This window comes from Centroberyx gerrardi, chromosome 19 (genome assembly GCF_048128805.1).
Source record: "Centroberyx gerrardi isolate f3 chromosome 19, fCenGer3.hap1.cur.20231027, whole genome shotgun sequence".
NCBI lineage: Eukaryota > Metazoa > Chordata > Actinopteri > Beryciformes > Berycidae > Centroberyx > Centroberyx gerrardi.
In genome coordinates this window covers 28,045,534-28,053,033 of record NC_136015.1, presented here as the reverse complement: position 1 = coordinate 28,053,033, position 7,500 = coordinate 28,045,534, and the positions used below count along the sequence as shown (strand labels likewise).

Below are 7,500 nucleotides of genomic sequence, written 5' to 3'. Positions count from 1 at the left end.
GCTGGTAAGTTTCATGGAAGTTTCTCAAATTTACATCTTTATTCAGTCTAGAACCATTCTAGAACCAGGCTGGGACCAGTCTAGAACCAGTTGAAAAACCAGTCTAGAACCAGTTGAAAAACCAGTCTAGAACCAGTTGAAAAACCAGTCTAGAACCAGTTGAAAAACCAGTCTAGAACCACTCTAAAATCAGGTCTAAAAGTCAGTCTACATCCAGTAATTTGCCGATAAAGTGTGTATAACGAGTCTGCAGACAGTCAGCAGCCAGCCTCCAGGGGTTTAGGGGTTTAGGGGTTTAGGGGTTCAGGGGTTTAGGGGTTTAGGGGTTATGGGTAAGGGTTTAACAGGGAATCTGGAAGAGTTGAGAATTTGGAAGTTCTTCCAGGTGCTGGTCTCGTTTTGGAAGCTCATCTGTAACTGAGTTTTATATCGGATTTGGAACTAAGTTCATGGAGGTCACTTCCAGATCAGGTTTTGGAAAGAAACTCTGTCCACCAGGGGGAGCTTCACTGAATTTATTGAGTTTATTTTAGGATTAGGGGTCAGACTTGAGATCAGGTGCTGAAAGCTTCTTCTTTCTGTTCTCTTGGTTCTGCTTGTTCCCTCCAGGTTCAGCCACTGAACAGTACAACCCATCTGGTCAGGGTCCTGAAGGTACGTATCAACAAACCTTGACCTCTGACCTCTGACCCTCTACATTAACTCTAAACCTAACTAGAACCCCTGACCCCTAACCTCCAACCACTGTCCCAGCTGTAACATACAACCCAACTGGTCAGGTTCCTGAAGGTACGTTCTCATCCTGACCCCTTACTAAGACCCTGACCTCTGACCTTTACGCCCCTCCATTAACCCTAAACCTCACTACAAGCCCTGACCCCCTGTACTACTACATACTCTGACCCTGACCAGCCTTCATCCCCAACAGGACTGGTTCTCCATCGTGGTTCTAACATCTGCTGCAGCTCATCCCACATGTTCCTCCTCTCTGGTTGAAGGTGTGTTAGTTTGTGAAATGAGCTGCTGGACTGAAAACCTCCACAGACCCGGACTAGACCACACTGCTCTATTCTAACATCAGTCCGGTTCTAATGTACAGCCCATCTGTGGTACTGAGGTTCTCTACTGATCTCAGCACAACATTCTCAACACGAAAATTAACCAGATCCCAGTCCTGCTCCTAATGTAGTCCTGGTCCTAATATAATCCTGGCTCTATTGTAGTCCTGGTCCTAATATATTCCTGGTTCTATTGTAGTCCTGGTCCTAATATATTTCTGGTTCTATTGTAGTCCTGGTCCTAATATAGTCCTGGTCCTAATATAGTCCTGGTTCTATTGTAGTCCTGGTCCTAATATATTCCTGGTTCTATTGTAGTCCTGGTCCTAATATAGTCCTGGTTCTATTATAGTCCTGGTTCTATTAGCTGGCTTTCACAGTTACATTGTTTGGTGCGGACTAAATGAATCTTTTGCCAAGTCCAGATCATTCTGACAGGTCACAGGTCTTCAGGCCATGTGGACTCGGGTCACGACCAGAAATCGTAGGCGTCGGTCCTTTTCCATTTGGAACGTACGGCCAATGACCTAATTTCCTCATAGATCAATAAAGTTTCACGTAATGTAAATATGATGTAATGTAATGCAATATAATTTCCAATATATCATCATCAGAGAACATGATGTCAGTCTCCATAGCTACGCTGATGACACTCACCTGTTCATCTCTGTAGAACCACATCATGCAGAACCCTTCAGCTCCCTCACTGCTTGTCTATTGACTATCAATGATTGGATGAGCACAAATTTCTTAAAACTCAATGAAGATGAGACAGAAATCCTTTTGATCGGCCCCAAAGCCAAAAGGGAAGAACTCTCCCCAAGACCTGAACCTGAATCCCTGGATCAGATCAGAAGTATCAAGCCTGGGTGTAATCTGAGATTCTGATCTAAGTTTTAATTCCCATATAAACAAGAAGACCAGAACAGCATTCTTTCATCTTAGAAATATTGCCAAGGTGCGGCCCCTCCTGACCCAGAAAGATGCTGAAAAGTGAACTCTCATGTTTGTCACAGTAGACTGGACCGTAAAACCTTCTTTACCGGCCTCCATAAAAAGTCTATTGAGAGGCTTCAGCTGATCCAGAACTCTGCAGCTCGACTTTTAACAAAAACAAGGAAGCGAGAGCAGATCACTCCGGTTTTAGCTGCATTGCTCTGGCTCCCAGTGTCCTTTAGAATCGATTTTAAAGTTCTTTTACTTGTATATAAAGCTCTTAACGGCTCAGGACCGGCCTACATTACAGAGTCCTTCTACTGCTGGTTTGTCAGAAGTACAAAACCCCACTCAGAAGAAGACTGGCCTGTTTCCTGTTTCCTGTTTCTGAACTGTGGACCTGCTGCCAGAGAACATTAGAGGCAGCGACTGCTAAAAACACATCTTTTAATTAGCCTTCATTTTAACTGTTTGACTGTGTTCTTTTAATGCAATTCACTTTGTCTATTTTCTTTTATTTCCATATTCTTATTTTATTTTTACTTAATGTAAAGCACTTTGAGCCGAATGGTGTGTATGAAAGGTGCTATACAAATAAAGGTTATTATTATTATTTAATGTAATATAATGTAATCTAAACTACTGTAATCTAACATCTGCCTCCTGACCTGCAGCCTATCAGCTACACCCTACACGGTCATGTGATAAATGTGATGCGTGTGATGAGTGTGATGAGTGTGATGAGTGTGATGAGTGTGATGAGTGTGATGAGTCTGATGAGTCTGATGAGTCTGACGGAACCTCTTTCCCTCCCAGGTGCAGAAAATGTGGAACTGGAGGATACCTGCTGACTTCCACATCAAGCCGCGAGTTCGATTCCTGCGCTACCGATTCCAGTGTACCGACCAATCTGCATGGCCGAGGAAATCAGATCCCGCCCACTAGCGATAGGCCCCGCCCACTAGTGACTGGTAGCGGCTGTGTGTTGGTGTTGAACTATTTAAAAAGCTGACTTGTTTATAGGCATCTTGTACTGGTCTGGTTTATTTTGTTCTAGAAAAGAAAACGTTCCGCCGAGCTCGTCGTCTGTCTTCTCTGTGGAAAAAAAACATTTGTTGTATAAAAGTTTCCACCGAATCTCTGTGAAGGTTCGGTGATTCTGACTTTGTGCTGATTCACCAGACCGAGAGAAAGTGACAACAGTTTCATTTTCACTGTCAGGATTTGTATATTGCTAAATGTATGTGGTTTTAAAGTAATCTTCTACATTAAAAGTAACGTCTATTTTGAACATCAAACTGAAACACTGTCTTCCATGTGACACAGCAGAATAAAGTCTTGGTGTGTGAAGCTGCAGCGATCTGTCAGTCCACATGTGATCTGGTTTTGTCTTCATAATGAGAACAAAGATCCAGCAGAAACCACCAGAAGTCTGAATCCCACCAGGCAGCATCAGGACCAAAGTTTCCTCTCAGCTGACAGTTTGGTGACCTACAGCTAATCATTTATCACTTGGACCAAATAATAATCTAGTCAGTCAGGAGGTTTGGTGGTTTTGGGTTTGGTGGAAAGTGGTTTGGTCTGGACTCAGTTCGATGGACGGGAGATTAAACTGTCACTAACTGCCTCAGATGTGCAAAGGCTTCATTCACTTTAGAGGTGGGGACTCGAGTCACATGACCTGGACTCCAGTCCCAGTTTGAATTGCTTGAGACTCGACTTGATGCATGAAGAGAAGACTTGAGACTTGACTCTGGTTCTGGTGACTTGGGACTTGACTCTGACTTGTACTTCGATGACTTGAAAAAGGTTTCTAAAGTCTTGACTTGACTTGGGTTCAGGTGACTTGAGACTTGACTTGACTTGGGTTCTGGTGACTTGGGACTTGACTCTGACTTGTACTTTGATGACTTGAAAAGGTTCTAAAGTCTTGACTTGACTTGGGTTCTGGTGACTTGAGACTTGAAAAGGTTTCTAAAGTCTTGACTTGACTTGGGTTCTGGTGACTTGAGACTTGAAAAGGTTTCTAAAGTCTTGACTTGACTTGGGTTCTGGTGACTTGGGACTTGACTCTGACGGGTTCTGGTGACTTGGGACTTGACTCTGACTTGTACTTTGATGACTTGAAAAGGTTTCTAAAGTCTTGACTTGAGATCTTGTGTTTGTGTAAATGACTTAGATTGAAAGTGATGAGATTTGTTCCAGCGGACGACTGAATTTAAATTCTGTTTTCTGAATTTGTATGGAATGATTGAATTTATTGAAGTTGAAACTGATTATAGAAATCAAACTCATGATGCTCTTACCAAGTTTTTATCCTATTAAAACCATATTGCATTGAAAAGTCCTAGATATTTAGTTTTCTTTAAGATATTAAATTGATACTGGACTCTTGATTTGTTCTGACTTGACTTGCTGTTCTACATTTAGACTTGAGACTTGACACATTAATGACATGGACTTGACTTGAGACTTGACTTGGGACTCGAGTGAAGTGGACTTGGTCACTTCACATATATAAACCTGCTGGCTCTGTGCTGCAGGCGGATGTCTGTTGAACCGGAGGAGACACGCTGCAGATGAGGACCACAAGGAGACCAGGCATTTATTTCAAAACAACCAGGTTTAATTGGAACATATCATACACAAAAATATTGTTCTCATGCTCCATCTGCAAATCCAGAAGCCGGTTGGTCGGGCCGAGCTGACTGACAGGCTTCAACAAAACAAGATACAAGATGATGAACAGCAAAACAAGACAACACATCGTAGAACTCGCTCTCTCCCTCTGTCTCTCTCCCTCTGTCTCTCTCTCTCCCTCTGTCTCTCTCTCTCTCCCTCTGTCTCTCTCTCTCCCTCTGTCTCTCTCTCTCCCTCTGTCTCTCTCTCTCTCCCTCTGTCTCTCTCTGACTGAAAGCACAGATGAAACTGAGTCGGTGTCCTAACTCCAGTCGCACCTGTAATGACACAAAACATTTCCTTGTATTGTAAAAGGTGAAAGCAGAGATTCTTCAGTGAGGAGTGAACTGACCTGAGGTCAGATCTCTGTCTGTTCAGTCTCAATACAACCTGCTACTTCACTGTCTGCTGTTCAAACTGACTGAACCCAGATCAGATCCAGCAGCTCCGGACTGACCGACCCAATACACACTGATGGAGTTACAGCACTTCTGTGTATTCCTACTGCTTAGTATTTATACTGTGAACTGGTCAGTATTTGTATTTGTACTAAACTGGTCAGTATTTGTACTGAACTGGTCAGTATTTGTACTGAACTGGTCAGTATTTGTACTGAACTGGTCAGTATTTGTACTAAACTGGTCAGTATTTGTACTGAACTGGTCAGTATTTGTATTTGTACTGAACTGGTCAGTATTTGTATTTGTACTGAACTGGTCAGTATTTGTACTGAACTGGTCAGTATTTGTACTGAACTGGTCAGTATTTGTACTGAACTGGTCAGTATTTGTACTGAACTGGTCAGTATTTGTACTAAACTGGTCAGTATTTGTACTGAACTGGTCAGTATTTGTATTTGTACTGAACTGGTCAGTATTTGTACTGAACTGGTCAGTATTTGTATTTGTACTGAACTGGTCAGTGGGTCTTCCTGATGGGCAGAAATTGACTTTAATAATTTTAAAGAAAAATTAAATCCATCCATCTCCTGTTTCCTGTCCTGTGATGCTTGGAGCAGTGAGTAGAAACCAATATAGAAACCGGGGTTGTTTCTATGGTAACGGAGCTGACGATGAGCTGAAGGCATCGATTACTTCCTACAGTCATAATATATTTCTGATTCACTCTGAATAAAACTGTTATATTACATTAAACCAGATCCAGATGGCTTTGCTTTGCAGGGCGACAGCAGATTAGTTTCATTTATAATAAAATCTGAAGCTTCAGCTACCGGACAGAGAGGAGATTCACACAGAATGATGCCATGAGAAACAGACAATCTGCTGTTATTTACCTTAAAGCCTCGACAACAACCAGACCAACAGATGAATCCAGCTTTCCACAAAAAAGAGAAAAACTCTTTAAAGCTACGATCTGCGATGCGTCGCCCCGCTGAGCGTTCCGATACCGGATCAATACCGGCAATACAAACTGAGCGATACAAACTGAAAGCGCGAGCTGCAGTCTCGCTACACTACTGAGTGAACTTCTGACATCATGACCATGCTAGTAAGCATCAGCATGCTAGCTAGCCAGCAAGGTTAGCTTGTCATTCCGGGGCAGAGACTGTTCTGCTGCACGGCCACCAGGGGGCGCAACACACATCACAGACTGTAGCTTTAATGATAATATAACTTAACTGTAAAAGAGATAAAGTAACACTAAGAATGGCTTTAGATCACGTTTCTCCTCGTCTGACTTGTTGAAACCAGATGAAGCCGAGACGTTTCTATCAAGTCCAACTCTGCCGAAGCACTAAGACTGAAGCAGCTATCCATAAAACTAACTGCAGGTTCCATCACCTGACAAAGCTCAAGAAGCAAAGAACAAAAAGATAAAAAGATCAAATAAAAACAAGGAAGAAAAGAAGATAAACTGATTCTGACATGATGGCTGGTTTCAGACAGATAAACATGAACTGCTAAAGACAGATCATCTTTCTAGAAGAACTTCTGCATAAGAAAAATAGTTCTGCATTCTGCTGTCTTCAGTAATTTGGAAGGTGCTTATTGACCAACGCTTAAAGGAACAGTTCACCCAAAAATGAACGTTCTGCGGTTCTGTCCTTGCCCTCGTGTGGGAACAGATCAGAACACAGAGAGTTAGCTAGCAGGAGCAGAACTTTCTTTAGAGTCCGAAAAGAACGAGCAGAAAGTTACTGAACGCGCTCTGCAGCAGAACCCAAGTGTTCTGAAGCCAAACGACTAGAGCGAGTTCTAGACCCGGAGTCAAGTTTTTACTGGAGCCGATGTTTCAGAGGCGTTCGTACGAACCACATGACCTTCCCGTGTGACCTTCCCCGTGTGACCTTCCCCGTGTGACCTTCCCGTGTGACCTTCCCCGTGTCCAACGGACGTCCAGTCGCTCGACCGCCACTGCTCCTCTTCTGTCCAAGTCGTCGGACGTCGTTTCTTCTCTGTTTGAAAGGCCGGTTAGCGGTTAGCGTTGAGTCGGTTAGCGGTTAGCGTTGAGTCGGTTAGCGGTTAGCGTTGAGTCGGTTAGCGTTGAGTCGGTGAGCGGTTAGCGTTGAGTCGGTTAGCGTTGAGTCGGTTAGCGGTTAGCGTTGAGTCGGTGAGCGGTTAGCGTTGAGTCGGTTAGCGTTGAGTCGGTTAGCGGTTAGCGTTGAGTCGGTTAGCGGTTAGCGTTGAGTCGGTTAGCGTTGAGTCGGTTGCAGCAGAACTCCTGTTTGAGATATAGATCTCTGCGAAGGCTTCGACACGGACATGAGGAGAGACTCATGTCACGCAGAGATTAGATAAACTTTATTATCCCACACAGGGAAACGAAAACAACTGTTCAGTGAATCCTGGACTTCTGGAGCCACAGT

General features: G+C 43.5%; 1 protein-coding gene across 1 annotated transcript in view; it reads right to left on the bottom strand.

The window, feature by feature from the left end:
* Positions 1–4,598: 4,598 nt before the first annotated feature.
* The window catches only part of hsf1 (heat shock transcription factor 1), a 16,789-nt gene continuing 13,887 nt past the window's right edge, over positions 4,599–7,500 (bottom strand). Inside the window, exon 14 of the mRNA XM_078290499.1 lies at positions 4,599–7,500. This exon is cut by the window's right edge and continues 710 nt beyond it. The gene's annotated coding sequence lies outside the window, so the exon portion shown is untranslated.